The sequence below is a fragment of the Hypanus sabinus genome, chromosome 27, assembly GCF_030144855.1.
Source record: "Hypanus sabinus isolate sHypSab1 chromosome 27, sHypSab1.hap1, whole genome shotgun sequence".
Classification (NCBI taxonomy): Eukaryota; Metazoa; Chordata; class Chondrichthyes; order Myliobatiformes; family Dasyatidae; genus Hypanus; species Hypanus sabinus.
In genome coordinates this window covers 19149240-19171120 of record NC_082732.1, presented here as the reverse complement: position 1 = coordinate 19171120, position 21881 = coordinate 19149240, and the positions used below count along the sequence as shown (strand labels likewise).

Sequence of the window (21881 nt, the reverse complement as noted above, 5' to 3'; positions counted from 1 at the left end):
GGGACTTGATAGAGGTCTACAAGATTATGAGAGACATAGATAGGGTGGATAGTCAGTACCTGTTTCCCAGGGCACCAGTAGCAAACACTGGAGGGCATATGTACAAAATTAAGGGAGGGAACTTTAGGGGAGACATCAGGGGTAAGTTTTTTACACAGAGGGTTGTGAGTGCCTGGAATGACTTGCCAGGGATAGTGGTGGAGGCTAAAACATTAGGGGTATTTAAGAGCCTCTTGGACAGGCACATGGATGAAAGAAAAATGAGGGTTATGGGGTAGTGTGGGTTTAGTACTTTTTTTTAAGGATTATATGGGTCGGCACAACATGGAGGGCTGAAGGGCCTGTACTGTGCTGTAGTGTTCTATGGTTCTATGGTAGGAAAAAGGATAAGGTCCTGAAGAGAGAATACAGGGAGCTATGTAGAAAACTGAAAAGCAGGACTTCGAGTTAGTAATCTCTGGATTGCTGTCTGTGCCATGCACCAGTGAGGACAAGAATAGAATTTTTTGGCAGCTGAATGCATGACTGAAAAATTAGTGCAGAGGGCAGGGTTCAGGTTTCTGGATCAATGGGATCTCATTTGAGGAAGGTATGATCTGTACATAAAGCACCAATATCCCTGCAGTCAGGTTTGCGAGAGGTGTTGGGGAAGGTTTAAACTAATTTGGCAGGGGATGTGAACTGGAGCGATAGGGCAGCGGATGGGGCTGTTGGTTTACAAGCAGACACGGTGTGTAGTGAGACTGTGAGGAAGGTCAGGCAGACGATAGGGCATGATCGCAGTCAGTGGGATGAGTTGAAGTGTCACATGGGGGCAAAGTCAAAAAGGGTGATGAAAACAGGACTGAAGATATTATATTTGAATGCACACAACATACAGAATGTCAATGATCTTGTAGTGTAGTAAGAGATTGGTGGGCATTACTGAGTCATGACTATAGGAAAATGGAAGCTTAACATCCAAGAATACATGTTGTATCAAAAGGACAAGTAGGGAGGCAGAGGGGGAGGGGTGGCTCTGGTGGTAAAAATTGAAATTAAATCTTAGGAAGTGGTGATATACGATCAGAAGGTGTAGAATTCTCATGGGCAGAGTTAAGAAACTTCAAAGGTAAAAAGTCCCTGATGGGAGTTATATACAGGTTTCAAACAGTGGCCAGGATATGGGGTACAAATTACAACGGGAGATAGAAAAGGCATGTAAAAAGGGCAATGTTATAATAGTCATAGGGGATTCCAATATGCAGGAAGATCTGGAATATCAGATTTGTGCCGAATCTCAAGAGAGGGAATTTGCAGCATGTCTATGAATTTGCAGAATGTCTATGAATGTTCAGCTAGTGGATTGGGTTTTGTGTAATGAACAAGGTTTGAGTAGGGCCCTTAAGGTAAAGGAACCTGTGGCATTCAGCGATCATAATATGATAGAATTCACCCTACGGTTTTGAGGAAGCAGGGAGTCTGCAGAAGTAATTTGACAGATTATGAGAATGGATAAAGAAATGGCAGATGTAATATTGTGTAGGGATTTGTATGGTCAGGCACTTAGATAGAAGGAATAAAGTTGTAGAAGGTGTAGACTATTTTCTAAATGGAGAAAAAAAAAATCAAAAATCGGAGGTGCGAGAAGACTTGAGAGTCCTCGTGCAGGATTCCCTAAAGGTTAGCTTACAGGTTGAATCAGAGCAAGGGGAGGCAAATGCAATGTTAGCATTTGTTTTGAGAGGACAAGAGTATGAAAGCAAGCATGTAATGGAAGGACTCTGCAGAAAGTCAACCCCCATAAGGCAGCCAGCATCCTGGGCCGAGTGCTGCAGGGAGTTTGCTCCACAGCTCACTGACGTTTTCATGGTCATCTTCAACATTTCATTCATCCAGCCTGCTGTCACCACATGCTTCAGATCAGTCACCATTATTCCTTTACCAAAGAGGTAAGTGACCAGCACCCAGTGGCATTGACACCAATCATCATGAAGTGTTTTGAATGGCTGATAATGGACATATCAAAAATTCCATTCCTCCAACATTGGACAGTCACTAATATGCTTATTGACAGGACCACTCTATGACAGATGCCATAGTATCTGTTATACACCTGGCTCTGTCATACTTAGAAACAAGGACCCTTATGTCGGAATGCTGCTTCTGGATTTCAGTTTGGTGTTCAACACTATTGTCCCATAGACCTTGGTGAACAAACTCCGTCTCAGCTTAAAGATAGTACTGTGCAACAGGGTGTTTGGACTTCCTAATGCAGACAATCAGGATATACAACTGCTCCTCCCTCCCCATCATCCTCAACACGGGTACCCCTCAGTGCTGTGTGCTGAGCGCATAGCTGTACAGTCTGCTCACATGTGAATGAATGGCCAAACACATGAGCAACCACATTGTCAAGTTTGCCGATGACACAACGGTGGTGGGCTCGTCACCAACACCGATGAGACGGCCTATAGGAAGGAAGTGGAAGAGCTTGCGGCCTGGTGCCAGGCAAATAAACTCTTCATTTATGTCAACAAGACAAGGGAGATGGTTATCTACTTCAGAACTCACCCCCTTCCCCTTTACATTGGCGGCGCAGCAGTGGAAACTATAGGCAATTCCAAACTCCTGTGAGAGCTCATCTCACACAACGTCTCATGGTGACAGAACACATCCTTCACAGTCAGGAAAGTTCACCAATGCCTCTACATTTTGCAGAGGGTGAAGAGAGCTGGACTCTGCCCATCTACACTCTCTTTGTTCTATAGCTGCACAGATGAAATCATCCTGACAACCTATATCACTACTCGGTATGGAAACTGCACAGCGACAGACGGGGACACTTTACAATGGGTAGTCAAAACTGGCCAGTGCATCACTGGCACCAGTCTACCCACCATCAAGGACATATATACGGAAGGATGCTGGAAAAGGGCCAGTAACATCATAAAGGATCCCACCCATCGTGCTTGTGGAGTGTTCCATTCCCATCAGAAAAGAGGCTACGTAGCATCCATGCCAGAACTACCAGACTCAAAAATAGTTACGGTTCCCCAAACAGTAATGCTGATCAACACCTCCACCATGAACTTCACCAGTATTTTATTATTTCCTGTCAGTCACCTAATGTGCACTATAAGCTTTCAAATATTTATTGTGTTTTTTCTTATTATTGTGTTCCTTACCTTTTATGTTTTTTTGTGCTGCATTGAGTTGGGAGTACTAATTATTTCTTTCTCCTTTACACTTGTGTATAGGAAATGACATTAAGGAAGCTCGAATCTTGTGATACTGAGGCTTTTCAAGGTATTGGTCAGATTGCACTTGGAGTATTGTGAGCAGTTTGGAGCCCCTTATCTAAGAAAAGATGTACTGGTATTGGAGAGGGTCCAATGGAGGTTCACGAGAATGATTCTGAGAATGAATGTTAATGTACAAGGAGTGTTTGATGGTGCTGGGCCTATATTCACTGGGTTTTGAAGAATAAGGGGATATCTTATTGAAATCTATCAGAACTTCAAAGGCCTACATAGAGCGGATATGGAGAGGATGTTTTTTATAGTGGGGGAGTCTAGGACCAGAGGGCAGAGCCTCAAAATAGAGGGGTGTCTATATAGAACAGAGATGAGGAGGAAATTCTTTAGCCAGGAGGTGGTGAGTCTGTGGAATTCATTCCAGGTAGGTTCTTGATTAGTCAGGGCATCAAAGGTTACAGGGAGAAGTCAGGAGGGTGAGAGGGATAATAAGTCAGCCATGATGGAATGGCAGAGTAGACTCAATGGGCCAAATGACCTGATTTGGCTCCTATGTCTTATGGTCTGAGAGTCTTGTAAGTGCAAGGGAGGAGCCTACTGCAGTGGATCTCCATACAATTCTTCACTTGTCATCACATCTGTTTGTTCCTTTTGACTGGACGATTCTATACTGTTTAATATAGGAAGTGTGATTCCCTCCTGATACTAACTATCTAAATAAATTTACCTTTCCCTTCTGTATCAGTACTTAAATTTCAAACTGTCTCATCATGCTAGAATTGATGCAAATATTTTTTGGCATATGTAGTCGGCGTGGCTTCCAGTGGTTTCATACAACTCCCACATACTGTAGATGCAACTCATCACCTGCCCCCCCCTTAATGTTTTAGTTTTTTAATATAATATTATCATTTAAATTTAGCACATTTGCCCTGGTATCTCAGAAATCTACACTCTTGGAGCAGAAAACAATCTGTACCTTTAGCAGGGACCTCAGCAAAACGCATCCAAGTGTAAAAGTGCTTTCTTTGCCAAAGGCACTGCAGGAGAGCAAGGCAATGGTAGAGTGGGACTAAACCATGCCAGTTTGCCTGATACACACATAAAACTCGTGGCCCTTCCTCATTTTCAAAGTTGTCTCAACTGTCTAGAGCTAAGTCCACTGTTTAACTGCATGCATCTTCACGTGGTGCATCAGGTGAGGTCAGCACACGCCAAGGGCTATCGGGAACTGACCGAAGCCATGCACACTCCTCACCAACCTTCAACACACTGCAGGGAACAATGTATTAGGACTTTCAGGCACAGCCCTGGACTCCTCTACGGCCACGGACTGAACTGGCATTGCGGCATAAAGATGGTGGTGCGGCCAAGTGCCTCAGAATGGGGGGATGGCATAGGTTGTCTGGATACATTGTATTAACCATCACAATCTTTAAAATATAGCTTAAGACTGAATATCGTGAGTGTAAAATCCTTTATATTACTGGTTGAAGTAAGGTTCTGCGTAGGATTCCTTGAAGGCAGCCCTACATCATCGGACAGCTCATTATCTCTGCAAAGTCACATGCTTGGAACTCCTATAGAAACAGCGGTGAAGAAAACTAGGGCTTTTTACTTCCTCAGATGTAAGGGTCTGGATTTGCATGGTGGAAGATCTCAGTACAGGATCCTAGCCTCTGTAGATACCAGTCCTGATAGGTGCATTTCAAACCTGTATTTCTTAAATATTCTTGGAGCTGAAGGGCTTCTGTTCAGTGCCCTTCTCTCTCTGCCTCATCTTGCTTAGAGGCCCTAATCTCCTTCCTGTCATGTTGGAGACCCTGCAGAACAGCCAACAGACACCCAACTATGCCAGGATAAGAAATACATTGATTCCAGTATCAGGTAGGGTTGTCTTAGCTTCAGTGAGTGGCCTCCAGTGACTTTGTCTGAAAACCCAACGAAACGACAAATACAACAAGGGTGGGTGGAGTGGCACAGGGTCTACTCAGAGTATGTTTCCTCTTGTGGCCAACACCATGCAATAGATAGATCATCACAGCCAAGTTCTTTTGGGCTTGAGTCAAATTGAGTCCAGATTGCCACCATCACTTGCAGCTTCAACACGCGAAGATGTTATCCAATTTTCTGGGCATTTCAGGCAATTAAAAATGCGATCTCATGAATATCATGTGATGTTGACATCATGACATCAAACAACAATGCTACTCATCCCAATTTCACAGTCAGTGCCTTTGCTATTTTCTATTCTGAATCTGAGGATGCATTCGTCTCCAGCTTATTGCTGTCCCATCTTCAAAGGATCTACATGGGTGCAGACTCTGAGAGGAGGGGGAGATGGTCAAATAAAATTCTTTTTAGTGCCTGTTGGGACCAGTTGACATGGGAAAAAAATCAGGAGCAAATGAATACAGAGATGTTTGCAAACTGTTTTGGAGAGTAAATCCTGACACCTACTGGTTGCATTCCATGTCCCCTTTCTATTATTAGCTCCAATTTCTATGTATAATAACTCAGCCACTTTCACACCAGGAAATCCATTGATCCGCTCACTCACCAGAAAGCTCTGATATGGGCTGCTTAAACATGCAAAATGTAACATGGCTGATAATTAATTTATCCTGCTGCTTTACCAGGATAAGTTTCAGAAGTGTTAAATGCAAGTAGTGTTCATAATTCCTGGGGAGCACTGCAGGGGAAAATATGAGTGATCGAGCTTACTTGGATTATTTACGCTTACTTACCCGCTTACAGCAATGCTGACAGGAGCAGATGCCTGTATGGTACGTTTAAGGTTGTGGGTTTAACACTGAATTCTGAAGGAATGATAAGTACAGCTCCAACACCATTTACCAGTTTGTTGTGGGCCGTATCAAAGGTGGTGATGAATCAGCATACAGGAGGGAGATTGAAAATCTTGCTGAGCGGTGTAATAACAACAACGTCTCACTCAATGTCGATAACACCAAGGGACTGATTGTAGACTTCAGGTGAGGGAAAGCAGAGGTCCATGAGCCAGTAATCATTGGAAGATCAGTGCTGGCTGGGGCTTGTAACCTTAAATTCCTGGCTATCACTATCTCAGAGGGCCTGTACTGGACCCATCATATAAATATAATTGCAAAGAAAGCATGGCAGCGTCTCTACTTCCTCAGGAGTCTGCAGAGATTCGCCATGTCATCAAAAACCTTGGCAAACCTCTATAGACATGTGGTGGAAAGTGTGCTGACTGGCTGCATTATGGCCTGGTATGGGAACACTAATGCCTTTGAGCAGAAAATCCTATGAAAGGTAGCAGATTCTGTCCAGTACATCATGAATCCCAGCCATTCAGCACATCTGCATGAAATGGTGCTTAGGAAAGCAGCATCCTTATGAAAGATCCTCACCACCCAGGCCATGCTCTTTTCTTGCTGCTGGGTGAAAGTTCCAGTGCCTCAAGACTCGAACCCCAAGGTTCAAGAACAGTTACTATCCCCTCAACCACCAAGCTCTTGAAGAAAAGAGGATAACTACACTCAGTTAAGTTCTCTTTGATCTTGTTGCTTCATGTTCATTATTTTTTGCCATTTGTTTATATCTGCATCTGCACAGTTTGTTGTCCATTGATCCTGTTTACAGTCACTGTTCTACAGACTTACTAAGTATGTCCGCAGAAAAAAAATCTCAGGGTTGTATGTGGTGACGTGTAAGTACTCTGATAATAAATTTTACTTAGAACTTTGAGCTTTAAATAGTGATAACTACATAGGTCATGGGGTCTGATGCAGAGCTTGCTATCTCATCTAGTTCCGTGACTCAACGTAGCAGGTCATTATGGTGTTATTCACTTTGATTTTCTTAGTTTCTTCTCTCAGGTTACTTGGAATCATCTCAACAGTCTGACAGGTGTAAAGAACCTTTGTACACATATATAATAGGACAGAAACCAAAGGCTGCGAATCCTTAAGAGGTATATGACAGCATACTAAAAAAAGTCATTAAAATGAGTGAGAGAGGGAAACAGAAAGAAGAAAGAGAGAAAGGGAGAGAGAAAGAGAATGGCTAGGATGACAAATAAAGAGAAATAGAGATGGAGACAGTAAGTGGGAGGAACGCAAAGACAAAAACACAAGAAACAAATTGGAAAATCACAAAGAGAAAGAGAGAAAGGCTGAGAGCTAAATAGATTAATAGGTAGATGGAAAAGAGTGCTAAATATATACTCTCAATTCAGTGAATTATATCACTGTGATGGACAAGCACACCAAGTACAATGAACACCCCCACATCTATTTTCCTGACTAGTCATATATCATCATGACTTGGGAATATATTGTTGATCTTCACTGCTAGGTTGAAATCCTAGAAGTCCCTACACAACAACATCATGGAGCTTCCTTCACCAGAAGGGCTGCAGCTGTCCAACATTGGTGGTTTACCACCCTTTTCTCAAGGGCTATTTACAATGGGTAATATCGGCGTTGTTGGCGACACCTAGCTCTCAAAAGGTGAATAAAAACTATTACAGTGAGAGATGGAGAAGAGCAAAGGAGAAACAGGGAAAACGAAGTGTGGTGAACTACATATACCTGTCTGGACATGCTCCCCCCTGCTGACTGCTCCTGTGGCTCCTCCCACAGACCCCGGTATAAAGGCGATTGGAGACACAGACCCTTCCTCAGTCTCCAGGATGTCGTTTGTGGTCACTTGCTGCTTGTGCTTTCTTCCAGCCAATAAAAGCCTACCTTAACCCACGTCTCAGAGTTATTGATGGTGCATCAGGAAGAAAATCGATAGAAAGATGGACAAAGTGGGATGCAAAGAGAGGCAAATAAACAAAGAATCACACAGAAAGATAATTAGTGAAAATGGCACATTAAACATGGATATAATGGCATCGAGTGAGACAGAACACAATGCTTCCCAGGAACTGAAAGACACACCTTGAGAGAACTAGCATGTTGTGAGTCGGACTGGAAAGTATGCATGGATGTGAAGAAATAAAGAATAGTGAGGGAGATGGAGAGAGAGATAGTTACACGAGAAACAAAAATAGGCAGTCCAGGAAGGAGTGTGACAGAAATAAGATAACAAAGGATGCAAAAGATGTAGGGATAAGGATAGAAGTGGCAGACCAAGATGTGATCATGAAATGAGGAAAAGACATGGGATGAAAAATTATTCTCTCCTCTGTGCTTCCTGCCTCATTTGATGCCATACTTTCACAATGAATTGTTTACTTACTATAATCCAGGAATATGACTCTGAAAGGTTTCATGGTTCATAGACAAGAAGTATTAAATCAGAATCATAAGACATACGCCAGCCAGGACACACTAACAGAGTACCACTACTACTTTAGTGAATGTACCTCTGCCTTGCAGAATGCTAATTACATACCTAGATCATTTGTAGACTCTTATTTAGGCAGCCAATAATTATGCAGGTCCAAAATCCTCTATAGTTTAAATGCATTGGCAATTAAATCATTAGCTTTATATAAAAAAAATTAAAGTGGAAGCATTCAGAAAAGAATGATATCAGAACATGTAAATTTCTGTTGACAAGCAGAGTGTACAGTAGGTACTAAGACAGTGCTGAATTTACACGGCAGCATGATTGGAATAAATATAAGGGAGGTCTGACAGTATGCTCCAAGGAGTCAAGAGCTTAGCTGTCTGCTAGGCTTGAATCCCAGTCTGTGGAACACAGACCTGGTTTTATTTTCCAAGTTGCAGGTAAATGCAGAATTATGGAAATTGTTCCAAAATCCGGAGAACTGGACTGACTAAATCTGATCCCAGTACTGAGTAACAAGGGAAAACTGACCAGCCTGGTGTCAACCTTTGCAAAAGATGTGGACTGATAGGTATCAGTAGGAGGGGGAAGGGAGCTTCAATGTCCTTACGGGGTTAGTTGCTTTGAATTCTAAGGGCTCTTCTGTTAGAATCTGGAATTCAGGACTTGAAAGCTTTCAAGATTAAACAGGAAATTCTGGCACATGTTGTAATTGTAGATGAGGCTGATGATATCAATGAATTTGATTTGCATATTTAAAGAAGTCACTGCATACTTCGTCTTTCAGTCTGAAAACTCGAAAAAACCCAGGATATAAAAGTGTCCATTTGCTCGGAGCACATTAAGTGCTAGACTTCTTATTGGAGACCCTAGTACCATGACGTGAGTGAATGACTGAGAGTGGGGCTACTGAAAAAAACATATTATCAACTCAGCGAACCAAAGATTGTTGGTGTTGACTCGGAGAGGCATAACACCATAAGAAATGGAAGGTGGAGTTGGCCGTTCAGGTTTGTTCCCCCATTCATCCAAATCAGGCTTGCTCTTCAACTTCAAATCAATCCCTATAGCACAACATTCAGATTCAGAATCAGAATCAGGTTTATTATCACCGGCATGTGCCGTGAAATTTGTTCACTTAGCAGCAGCAGTTCAATGCAATACATAATATAGAAGAAGAAGAACAAAAAATAGCAACACACACAAATCTCTTTATTGAAAATGGACACCCCGCTCTGGTCTTCTGCCTGCTCTGCATCTCTTTACTGAAATTTTGTGTGTGTTGCTTGAATTTCCAGCATCTGCAGATTTCCCTGTGTTTGCGTTTTTAAATAGTTAAGTAAATCAATTACAGTATATATATAAAATAGATAATAAATCATGCAAAAATCAGAAATAAAATATATTAAAAATGTGAAGTAGTGTCCAAGGGTTCAATATCCATTTAGGAATCGGATGGCAGAAAGGAAGAAGCTGTTCCTGAATTGCTGAGTGTGTGCCTTTAGGCTTCTGTACCTCCTACCTGATGGAAACAGTGAGAAAAGGGCACGCCCTGGGTGCTGGAGGTCCTTAATAATGGATGCTGCCTTTCTGAGACACTGCTCCCTAAGGATGTCCTGGGTACTTTGGAAGCTGGTACCCAAGATGGAGCTGACCAGATTTACAACCCTCTGCAGCTTCTTTCAGGGATCTGTCCAGCCCCCCTTCCCCCATACCAGACAGTGATGCAGCCAGTCAGACTGCTCTCCATGGTACATCTATAGAAGTTCTTGAGTGTATTTGTTGACATACCAAATCTCCTCAAACTCCTAATGAAGTATAACCACTGTCTTGCCTTCTTTATAACTGCATCGATATGTTGGGACCAGGTTAGATCCTTAGAGATCTTAACACCCAGGAACTTGAAACTACTCACTCTCTCCACTTATAATCCCTCTATGAGGATTAGTATGTGTTCCTTCATCTTACCCTTCCTGAAATCCACAATCAGCTCTTTCATCTTACTGAGTATTCAAAAATCTGTTATTTATTTTATCGAGGTACAGTGTAGAATAGCCCAGCAACTCCACAGTTTAATCCTAGCGTAATCACAGGATAACTTACAATGACCAATTAACCCAACCAACTGGTACGTCTTTGGACTGTGGGAGGAAACTGGAACATACAGAGGAAATCCACGTGGTCAGTGGCAGGAATTGAACTTGAGACGCTGGTACTGCTAACCATTGTGCTCACCACTATGCTACCGTGCTGCCCCAACAATGCTACCGTGCTGCCCCAACAATGCTACCATGCCACTCTTCTTCGAGTGAACTCAATGACTGAGTGCCCTCTGGGGCAGAAAATTCCAGAGCTTCTCCAGTTTCAGAGCGCAAAGTATTCTTCTCAGTTTGACCCTAAATGGCCTGTCCTTTATTGGCCATTAGCCTGGAGAACTCCTGTACCTAATAAAGTGGCCAATGAGTGTATCTGCTGCCATCGTTCATCTACTTGAAGGTTCAACATGTTGTGCCTTTAGAGATGCTTCCCACTGTTGCAACATGTAGTTATCTGAGTTACTTCCTGTCAGCTTGAACCTGTCTGGCGATTCTCCTCTGACCTCTCTCATTAATAAGGTGTTTTCACTTACAGAACTGCTGCTCGGGGGATGTTTTACTGTTTTCTGCACCATTCTTTGTAAATTCTAGAAACTGTTGTGCATGAAAATCTCAGGAGAGTGGCAGCTTCTGAGATACTCAAACCACCTTGTTGGGCACCAACAATCATTCCACAGTCAAATTCACTCAGGTCACATTTTTTCCGCATTCTGAAGTTTGGTCTGAACAAGAACTAAACTTCTTGATCATGTCTGCATGCTTTTATGTATTGAGCTGTTGCCATATCATATTGTTGCCATATGATTGGCTGAATATGAACAATCAACCTACCTACTGGTACGTCTTTGGACTGTGGGAGGAAACCAGAGCACTTGAAGGAAACCCATATGGTCACGGGGAGAACATACAAACTCCTTACAGGCAGCGGTGGGAATTGAACCCAGGTCACTTGTACTCTAAAGCTTTGTTCTAACCACTATGCTACCATACTGTGCCATGATATTCTTCTATTGTAGATAGTAACAGAGACACTGTGCTGTTCTCCTTAGGATACTCTTCTCTTCAGCTGTCTATCAATTTTTGATGATGACTGAGGCCTGGGCAAGGTTTTATGGAAGTTGCCCATGCAAGTCTCCCCTCTCCACACCACTGATGTTGTCCAAGGGAAGGGCATAAGGATCCATACAACTTGGCACCAGTGTCATCACAGAGCAATGTGTGGTTAAGTGCCTTGCGCAAGGACACAACATGTTGCCTCAGCTGAGGCTCAAACTAGCGACCTTCAGAAACTAGACCGATGCTTTGTCCACTTGGCCATGCACCTTTGGATACTATTAGAACTCTGAACCAAATACATGATGCAACAGAAAGGATGGGATTTCCAATAATGCAGTGTTCCCTCAATACTACACAGGGATATTATTTTAGATTATATGCTCACAAGATCTCGAGTCGGCTGTGAGTCTTGGAGTCAGTTAAAAGGGCTACCAACCAAGCAAGGTTAATTCCTGTAGAAGCTATTGCCGAGTGAACACTTGTAAGTGTAAAGGTTAATGGACCTAATTAATAGCCAGCTTTCATAATTCATTGGCACTAGATAGACAGCAGGGGATGGCTAGGACTTTAACATTCTTAGGTAGACTTTTATAGATTTAACATTAGAGAAAATGTCCATTTGCTTAAATTGTTTTCTCTTCATCTTTTATGCTTCACAGGAGCCTTGTTCCATCCTATTCCATCTTACCATTTCAGTATAAGACTTCTTTTTGAACTGTTGCTTTTCTTACTTGCTTTTTCCCTTATTTCTCTGTCTCTACTTCTATCCCTCTCTCTCTATTTTTCTTTCTCTCCCCCTCGATCTCTCTTTCTAATCACAGCAAAACAGCCCAGAGAATTTATGGATGATTTCTTTGAGGAGTTTTAGAGATTCTAATGGAGGCTGAGATTCATTGCTAAGGGCAATGTATCCTATCAAAAAAGTAGTCTCCATGGAATTAAGAAAAGAGTTTCATTATTGCTATGACAGCTGAAATAGCCCCTCATTTATATTGTTTTGGTAATTACTCCATTGTGTATACACATGGGTGACAGTGATCCTGAGGCAGAAAGGGAGCAGATTATTTATATTACAGTGTTCAAACCATAATCATGATCAGCTTGAGAAGTCTGCATTCTATAAGAAGCACTGCAATTTAGCCGAGCCATGTTTGTCCGCATTGCTCAAAACAAGACTTCTTCAGCAGCTTCTCCAATAGCAAGCACAGCACCACTTTGACTTCCATACACCATCTCAACTCAGACATATGTGGCAGATGTCCATCAATGTTGGACCATCTTCTGGAAGTTCAACAATGTGGAAGTAATTTTATCACATGGCCTGCAGAGCTTGAAGACCACATCATCAACTCAGAGAATGGATGAGAAATATGAATTTTAACCATTTCCCAAAAATAACTCTCAAAAGAAGATTATTATTATTATCCATTTGGTTTGCAGATGGCAATTTGGCTTTTAAGAAGATTGTGAATAAAATGCAGGCTGTGGATTGAAGTCTGTGCTCCAGGTTGGCATTTAGCTGGAATGCTGCCTGGTTAGATGACTTGGTGTCTTTGGATGAGTTGCTAGGATGAGACTTCATCTGCATATTCATTTGGAATTAGGTGAAATAATGATGGACGTCAAAGAAATGAAAGGAGCTTTCCTGATATGAAAGCAAATGTTTTCTCCTTAACCGTCAGAGGGAGATGATCTGGTTGCCCATCTGCTGCTATTTGGACTTTATGAGGGATCCAAATTACTGCAGCTGTGACCACTTCCAAATTTATCCACTAGTATTAAAATATTTTAGGACGTCCTCAGGATATAATAAGGCCCCAACACATTTCTTCACAAGATTCTGATCAAATGCAAATTGCCCAGACTATGCCATATTGGGTTAGATGTCAGGTTGATGGGCTCATCTGATTTCTCACTCTCTCCCAGGACCTGGGGTCAAGAATAATGTCCTGACCTGACTGAGCCGCATTTACTCACTCTTTCTAATTTAAAAACAAGGGAAGTTCAGCTTTTGTTAAGATCCATAAGACCGGCCTTTGATACCACAAGCTGGCTGAGCAATGCTGGGTATAGGCATGAAGTTTTCATAGAACAGAAGCCTCAGAATCATTTAGTGCTGGGTGACTTTCAAAGTTACTAGCAGTTAGAACTTGGTCCACCCAAATGTACATGGTCAATGACCTATGAAAGATTCGGCACATCTGTAGAACTAAGCATGGAGTGTTAAGGAGGGGTGGTAATTGCCAGACTGGCGAAGATTACAGAAATAAAAGTTCAAAGTAAATGTTATTATCAAAATATATGTAAGTCACTACATACAACCCTGACGGTCAATTTCTTGAGGGCATCCTCAAAAAATCTATAGAATGATAACCATAACAGAATCAATGAAAGACTGCATTCAACCAGAGTACAAAAGACAACAAACTGTGCAAATACAAAAGGAGGAACTAATAATAATAATAAAAAATAAATAAGCAATAAATATCAAGAACATGAGATGAAGAGTCCCTAAAGGTGAGAGCATTGGTTGTGGGAACATTTCAATGATAGGGCAAGTGAAGTGGAGTAAGGTTATCTTTGGTTCAAGAGCCTGATGGTTGAGGAGTAATAACTGTTCCTGACCAGATGATGTGAGCCCTGAGACTCTTGTACCTTTATCCTGATGGCAGCAGCTAAAAGAGAACATGACCTGGGTGGTGGGGATCCCCGATGATGGACGCCATTTTCCTGTGACAGTGTTTCATGTAGATATGCTCAATGGTTGGGAGGGCTTTACCGTGATGGACTGGGCTGTATCCACTACTTTTTTGTAGGATTTGGAAAGGGATGAAAGAATGCATTGTTCAGTGGGGACTGAAACTATGTTAAATGGCTGACATCACAAATCAGGAATCAAATTAAGTCATGGTTAAATGGGGCTCGATGCACAGAGAGACTATTTGAAACAACTGAGTGCTTTGGCAGACGGCTTCAGAGGAAGTCTACAATGGGCCTTGAATCATATTTCAGCGAGACCAGATGAAAATAGCAAAATTAATTCCTGACAGGGCAATAATGATCTTGTGGTTACATGCTTACTATCTCTTACACCTTTTCCATGAACTAATGTTCCAGTCTGCATCGCTCCAGATCATTAGCCCATGTGAGACCATTCCCTTTGTGAAAGTTAAACAAGAAGATGACCAAGACAGCAGTGGCAGCTGGAATGAGAATGGGCTGCAGGTGCAGAATTCAGTGATGTTCGCATACAGTTGTTGAGTCAGAGAGGATCCATGTTTGCTGTTCAGCTCAGGATTGTACAGAACACTAAGGCTGTAAACAGTCTGACTAAACAATTTGCTGGAAGAACTCAGCATGTTGAGCAGCAGCGGTGGGAGGAAGGGTAATTGTCAAAGATTCGGGTTGAAAACATTGCATCAGGACAGGGTTTTTTATAGATGAGTCCTGATGGACTGTTTTGACATGAAGTATCAACAATTCCTTTCTTGACCCACCGAGTTCCTCCGGCAGATTTTTGCATCAGATTCGAGCATCTGCAGTCTCTTGTGTCTTGGCTAAGACAATGGCTGGAGCAGAGATGAAATCTGTGACTGGCACGCAGATTTTATGGCAGGCATGGACAACAATAACTTCCCTCTCATCAATAGTTGTAGGCGATAATAGCTCATCTCAGACTCCTGACTGACAAGTAGCTCCACAATGCAGAGGTGATAACGGGGCCGAACAAAATGGAGGGAAGATAGAACTGGATTTCAACAGTGATTAATGGATATGCGGAAGCATAGCATAAATATGATAAAGAGAATATCAGATGTTCAGGAAAGGAATAGGCATGGGAGATACAACTATTACTGCCACGAAAATCTATATGTAACTTAGCAAGGGATGTAACTTAGAAAGTAACTTAGTAAGTTAGATATAAGGTGAGGCACTGGAGAAAGAATCCATGATCAACCATCCCAAAGGTGACAGAGTTTAAGGAAGAATAACGCACACTGGTCACGGCCATGGAAATAACCATCCAGGCACTTGACAGACAAGAGACGGACACAGAAATAAAGACAGAAATTGATGGAAATACTCAGCAGGACAGGCAGCATTTATGAGGAGAGTAACAGAGCTAATGTTTCATGTTGAGTCAGGCAAGAAAGGTAAGAGAGTTAGTTAAGATTGGGTGGGAGACGTTTTGGATGTTCACGAAAGACCTCTGATTGATAGAGGCCAGAGATGCCATGGTAATAAGCTGCTAATGGAGCTATGTGGTCTTTAATAAACAGTGATGTAAGTTTAGAAGGGAGCAAGTTAGTGTGAATAGAGGGAACTGAGAAATTGACACTCTAATTGTTGTGTTGACAGTTTATAATGAATAAGTCCAGAGACGATAAGAAAACTAGACCTGAAAGACCGATCAGGTTGATCAGCAATTCTGGAGATGGACCTACAGCACAGAAACAGGCCCTTTGCCCCATGTAATCCAAGTTGAACTATTATTCTCCCAGTCCCATCGACCCGTACCTGGAACATAGTCCCCCATTTCCCCTCCCATCCGTTTACTTATCCAAACCTCTGTTAAATGTTGAAATCAAAGCCGCATCCATAACTTCTGCGGCCAACCTGTTCCACACTCTTACCACTCTCTACATAAAGATGTCCCCCCTCACGTTCCCTTAAACATTTCACCTTAATGCATGACCTCTAGTTCTAGTCTCACCTAACCTCAGTGGGAAAAAGCCTGCTTCCATTTATAACCCTCATAAACTGCCTCTCATTCTCCTACACTCCAAGGAATACAGTCCCAAACTATCTAACCTTTCCCTATAACTGAGGTCCTTGTCCAGCAATACCCTTGTAAATTTTTCCGGTACTCTTTCAATCTTATTGATATCTTTTCTGTACGTAGGTCACCAGAACTGCACACAATACTCCAAATTAGATGTCAGCAACATCCCATTTCCTGTTCTCAATGCTCCAATTTATGAAGGCCAATGTACCAAAAGCTCTCTTTACAACTGTATCTACCTATGACACCACATTCACAGAATTATGGATCTGTACTTCCAGATCCCTCTCTCCTACCACATTTCTTGGTGTCCTACTGGCCACTTTGTAAGTCCTCGCAGAGTGCAACAGCTCATACTTGTCTGCAGTGAAAATTCCTAGCCAAAGAAACAGAGGGGTGGTTCAAAATCTAAGCCGTACTAGGCTCAGAATTCAATAGGAAAGGAATGCAGTTGCTGAAACTGAGGCCTTGGCTGAGGTCGCCACGGCAACCACTAATCTCTCCCCCCCCCCCCCACTCTGTTTCCTATCCTATCTTTCAGCCTCTCTTCAACATTAACTTGTTTCCTCTGTTTCTCAGTTTCAACAAAGGGTGTTTGATCCGACACATTAACTACGTTTCCCCTTCCACAAGCGCTAACTGACCCACTGAGTACTTCCGGCATCTTCTGTTTTTATTTTAGATTTCCAGCATTTGTTGCTTTCTCCTTCTTTTGATTTTCAGAGGCAGGGACAGCACTAGGATGCGGCAACACTTTGGAGAGTTACCCTGCGAGAAAGGGAAAAGAGGGAACCATATCTATCGCCATTCTGTCTGGAGCAGGAAGTGAAGTTCTCCTGGAAAATATTTAACCATTTAGTTTGTTGACTGCATTCTCCACATTAGGTCATTCTTTTACCTCCTTCAAAGAGTTAAATTTCAGATGATTTGGATTTGTAAAATTTTTCAGAAATCAAATGACAATCCTCAGATAATGCAAACATAGTCTGAATTATGTGTCCTTTAGCATACTATAAAGCATTCCATCATCTTTGTCCTACTTTATACGTACAGCATACCCACAATCTTATTTCTGGTTTAAAAAAAAATCCAAATTATTCTGTTGTAAGTATGTTCAGACTGGATGAATGTGCTGTCAGTAAGACTGTTATTGTGGCTGCTGGCACCAACATTCCTGAGGCTGTTTCTCTTCTGATTAAATCATGCTGCTTCAACAAGAATAACATGCAGTTATACGGTACCTTTTATGTGGGAAAATGTCCTGCCACCCTTGACAGAGGAGATAAGGACTGTGTGCCCAAAACTCTGAGAGGATTAGGCAAAGTGATTGAAAACCTGATAAGACATGAGTTCTGAGAAGATTTTTTAAAGAGGTAACACATCAAGGCAGCTTAAAGCTCTGCTCCATAAGAAAATAAATGACATTTGTACGGAGTTTGGTGTAAAGGAAACCAATGGGAAGGAGAGAAATGTTGGAGAGAGAATGCAAAAATGAATTTCAGGATGAGTGAAACCTTGATGAGATTTGACAATAAGGGTAACAATTTTAAATTCCTTCTAGAGGACAGGGTGTCAGTGCAGGTCAGCATGGAAGGGTATGTTGGAAGAATGGGATTTAACTGTATGCAGGCTGCACTCATCAACATTTTGATTTTTTTTCAGCGACTATCATTCATTTTACTTCTTTGAATAGCAAAGAAGTTTCACTCTTTGTTGATCTTTCCAACACATTCACATTGGGAATTTCCTCAGACATCATCTACAATAGTCTCCTGTTTGTTTATCTGTATTTATTTACGGAGATACAATGTGGAATGGGCCCTTCCCGATTTAACCATAGCCTAATCACGGGACAATTTACCATGACCAATTAGCCTACTAACCAGCGTGTCTTTGGACTGTGGGAAGGAACTGGAAGACCTGGAGCAAGCCCATGCATTCCATGAGGAGGACATGCAAACTTCTTTTGGACAGTGGCGGAAATCAAACTCTGAACTCCGGTGCCCTGAGCTGCAATAGCGTTGCACTAACCGCTACGTTACCGTGAATTGAGACAATAGTTGGAGCTTTGGCACCCCTAGGCTTGGGAGATACTGCATCAGCCACAGCTAGCTTTTCCATTTGCTTTCCAATGAATCCTTTCTGGAAATGGAATTAGGAGAATGCCATGATCTCTGCCAGGAGATTCGACATTGATCAAAAACTTGTGGGATCAACCATATAATAAGCTTGGTTCAAAGAATAGGCCAGAGTTTGGGCATTCACAGAAGTTCAAAATAAATTTTATTATCAAAGTACATACATGGCACCAAATGTCCCTGAGATTTATTTTGCTGTGGGCATACTCAGCAAGTAAATAGATTAGTAGCTGTAACAGGATCAATGAAAGACTGCCCAACTAGAGCATTCAACCAGAGTGCAGATGACATTCCACAGGTTGTAGTGACTTCTTTATTTCCCCAATATCGTTCATTGCCTTCCCTGTACAAATATGGAATGTAACGGAATGTAACTGACTTGAATAGTTGCAGCAGCCATTGTTTTCGAGAAGCTTGACACCATCTGGGGAAAGCAGTCAACTAGACTGATAACCCGCTGCCAGTATTCCCGTCCTTACGCCCTGCACACTGGCTCCAGAATGGCTGTTAACAGGATGAATATTTCTGCACTTGCAACTTCTACACATATGACAAGGGGTTTTACTGTATGTCCTTCATTGACCAATAATCTACAGATGATACCTGACAAGCTTGGATCTGCCGTTGGAGCTCACTTCATATCAGCGAGGTAGAGAATACTATGCATGTGGTAATATGATTGAGCCTTGCAGATGGTGGATGAGAACGGGCTAGAGCCGCAAATGATTGAATAAACCAAGGCACAGAAATCTGTCAAGGGCAGGCATAAGTGGATCAGATTTACTGCTTCTCATATATCATAACCAGCTAAATATTATACAATCATAGAATAGTTTTGTATCAACAGAAAGCTATTTGGCCTATTGTGCTGATACAGGCACATAGCAGAAAAATCTAGTCAGTGCATTCTCCCCATTTCCCTGGGAAATTATTGTCACTCAAATGTCTATCCAGCACCTTTTTGAAGGTACAAATTGATTTTGTGCTCTCTGAATTCTGTGTCCTCTTTTCCTCGAACTATCTACACCTGGAAATAGATTTCATCTATTTCACTCATTATGAGCTGTATCATACAACATGGACGATCATGATCTCTCCATGACCATGATTGTTCTCGGCAAATGTTTCTACTGAAGTGGTTTGCCATCACCTTCTTCTGGACAGCATCTTTACAAGATGGATGACCCTGGCCATTCACAATACTTGTCAAAGATTGTCTGCCTCATTTCAGTGTCACATAACCAGGATTTGTGATATGCACCAGCTGCTTATACGACCATCCACCACCTGTTCCCATGACCTTGAACGGGGGGGGGGGGGGTGGTAAGCAGGTGCTGCATCTTGCCCAGGCTAGCAGAGGGAAGCAGAGCTTTACACCAAATTTGGTAGAGACCCATCTACTTACACTATCCAAATGAGCCATTGTCTTCACAACCAGATATATGGAAGGAGTGCTTGATGGTGTGTGAGATTCTGGGATAAAATCTACTTGAAATTGTCTGACAATGCCAGAAGCAAATTCTCACCTCAATCTCTATTTCTCCCACGGAAAATGTCCAAGTGATCTGTCAGCATCTTAGCCTAGTGGTCAGACTGGGAGTCAGCAGGCAGATTTGTGGGAACTGTGGTTATTCAAAATTAAGTTCAAGTTCGTTTAATTGTCATTTAAGCATAGACATGTATATGGCTAAATGAAACAGAGTTCCTATGGGGTCAAAGTGCAAGACACAGTCCATGCAGTCACACACAGCACATACAGTTATGATGGCACAAACAGTCACAGAAAAATAATGTTAGCACATCCCTGAATGGCATGGTTTGTGAACTACTGCTCACTATCTCATGTGACTTTGAACTGGTGATCTTATACAACCTGTGACACCAGCTAGCCCATTATTTCGGAAGCAATTTTATTTCCCATCCTATTTCGATCCATCATAGGAATAATTATTTTCTTCATTGTCCTGCCCTATTTCTTAAAGACATTTGATGTGAAACAGATCATGAAATGAGCATCAATAAATCAGCAGAATCGATTACACTCTACTTTCAACATTTTCCATTCTGTGGAAGGCAGATTGCTCCTTTAGTGTTACCCAAGTCCAATTTCGGCCCCAGTATCTCTTGGGGCTGGGCAGCCCCAAAGCATCCAACCCAGATGCTAAAGCTTCAATACCTGCTATTTTGATGACAGAAATTGAGCAGCCTATGTTTCAAATAAAGAATGCTTTCAGATGGTAGATCTTATGTACAGAACCTCCTACTGTGCATGGTAGCCTTATTAACACAGAAATAGTCAGTTCTAGGGCTTGCAAACTTTAATCACACTTTCTGCTACCATCACTATCAGAACAGATATTCCCAATTCACTTTGGGAAGCCTAGAACACTAGTAGCTTGCCTCCAAGGTAATTGAGCTTATCTCCATGATCATAATCCTCTCCAAATAATCAAGTCTTCACTGATATTACACAAGCTGGAAACATGCAAGGCGCATAGGGAGAAGAGTTTGACCTCTGATTTTGATTATTGTCAGAACATCTTAAGTTATTGCTAATTGGCATAACAAAACCTCCTGTTGATATTGAGGCAAACTGTGCACTCTGCCCAAAACTGGGATGACTTAATTCCAACCAGTACAGAGGTCCCACGATTAATGCTTGGACAGAGGAACAGGGCTATGTTTGAGATAAAAGGCTAAGGGTTTTTATTTCCTGTCTAAAGGGGTTGACCACATAATCTGCTGAGACTGTGCCATATTGTCAAAGATGCCATTATTTGGATAAGGCATTAAATCATCTGTCTCCCCCAGGTCAGCTTCAAAGATCCTCAAGTACAATTTGAAGATCTGGGGCCTTATGTTTCTCCAACCAACGTTTAATGCTTCTGAGAGGCAGATTATTCACTCCATTTCAGAACCAGTGAGTCAAAGCATTGACAGTTCTTCAAAAATATGTCATCAGTTGCAAAGCTATCATCTCAAGATCATAAATTATGCTACGTAACCAGAGGCATTGATAATGTGGATAGCCAAAGGCTTCTTCCCGGGGCTGAAATGGCTAACACGAGGGGGCATGGTTTTGAGATGCTTGGAAGTAGGTACAAAGGGGATGTCAGAGATAAGTTTTTCACACAGAGTGTGGTGGGTCTCTGGAATGCACTGCCAGTGAAGATAGAGGTGGATACAATAGGGTCTTTTAAGGGACTCTTAGATAGGTACCTGGAGCTTAGAAGAGAAATTCTAGGCAGTTTCTGGAGTAGATTACATGGTCGGCACAACATTGTGGGCT

General features: G+C 42.1%; 1 protein-coding gene across 2 annotated transcripts in view; it reads right to left on the bottom strand.

Annotated features, from left to right (window-relative positions):
* The window catches only part of LOC132382031 (immunoglobulin superfamily member 21-like), a 405374-nt gene that overhangs the window by 112809 nt on the left and 270684 nt on the right, over positions 1-21881 (bottom strand). The gene's annotated exons all lie outside the window — the stretch shown is intronic.